The sequence below is a fragment of the Octodon degus genome, unplaced genomic scaffold, assembly GCF_000260255.1.
Source record: "Octodon degus isolate 3935 unplaced genomic scaffold, OctDeg1.0 scaffold00156, whole genome shotgun sequence".
NCBI classification, from domain to species: Eukaryota; Metazoa; Chordata; class Mammalia; order Rodentia; family Octodontidae; genus Octodon; species Octodon degus.
In genome coordinates, this window is record NW_004524732.1 from 6597162 (window position 1) to 6598254 (window position 1093).

General features: G+C 47.1%; 1 protein-coding gene and 1 pseudogene across 2 annotated transcripts in view; one reads left to right on the top strand and one right to left on the bottom strand.

Moving 5' to 3' along the window:
• Nucleotides 1-1093, bottom strand: part of LOC101565044 (cytochrome P450 2D16-like) — a 39587-nt gene that overhangs the window by 30366 nt on the left and 8128 nt on the right. The gene's annotated exons all lie outside the window — the stretch shown is intronic.
• LOC101579379 overlaps nucleotides 1-1093 on the top strand; it is a 14083-nt pseudogene that overhangs the window by 10879 nt on the left and 2111 nt on the right.

Genomic DNA, 1093 nt, shown 5'->3' on the forward strand with positions numbered 1-1093 from the left:
TTGCAGAACAAGGAATTGAACTCAGGCCCTTGCGCTTGCCAGGGAAGTGCTTATTCAACTGAGCCATCTCCCTGGCTCCAAACTATTAATTATTGTAATTGTCCTACTAACCTGTTTTGAAACTGTCTCACTGCTATTTGTTCCTCAAAAAAATAAAAAATAAAAAAGAACCAGACTCACTCAAGATCATCTGGTGAAGAAAGGAAGTGTAGTACCAAATGCCACACCAAAAGTTCCAAATGCTGAGGGCGTGAGAAAGGGGGAGATCAACACCAAGGAAGGCAGTGCGGAGATCAGGAGGACTATGACACTGATCGTGAGCACAGAAAAGCGAAGGATTCTCAGAAGCCCAGAGAAGCCAGTCACAGAGATCCCACTGGAAGAGGCATGAACAGGTGTCCCTACCCGTGGGTTGGTCAGTGAGGACCCTAGAGGGGGAGTGGGGATGAGAAGGGACAGGAGACACAAAGAATGGCGACAAGACAGGATTCTGATCAAGTCTCGTTTATTCAGGGGAGGTGCTGGGTATATATAGGGGGTGTAGGAATGAGGAAGTCTCGGCTCTAGGGGGTCAGCAAGTACCTAGGCAACGGGGGAAGGTGTCACCTCTGGGGCACAGCACGTGATTCACGGGGAATGGGCAAGGCGGAAAGGAGCAGAAACAACTCAGCAGGGGAATAGAAACTTAAGAAAATGGCTGACACTATTATAAAATGGCTTCCCACAAACAGGAAGATAATCCAAGGAGAGACCAGAGAGAAAGAACTGACAGAGAACAGAAAAGAGAGAAATAGTCTTCAAGAGAACAAAGAATTAGACAACAAGATGGTCAAGAGCAAACCAGTGAGCGAGGTGTGGAGAAGGAAGAGAAGAGCACAGGAAGGAGGGACACATGAAAGGAAGGAAGGAAAGATGCGAAAATAATGATGAGTACAGAGATAAGGAAAGACAGGAAGTGCACAGTCTTCAGGAAGAATTCACAGAGAGGAAGGCAGATCACATTCTAGGGCAAAGGAAGAGCTTCTTGACCAGGAAGGAGCCAGTACAGTGAGGAACATGAAAAGAGCAAAGAAGGAGACCAGGAGAGCCCTCT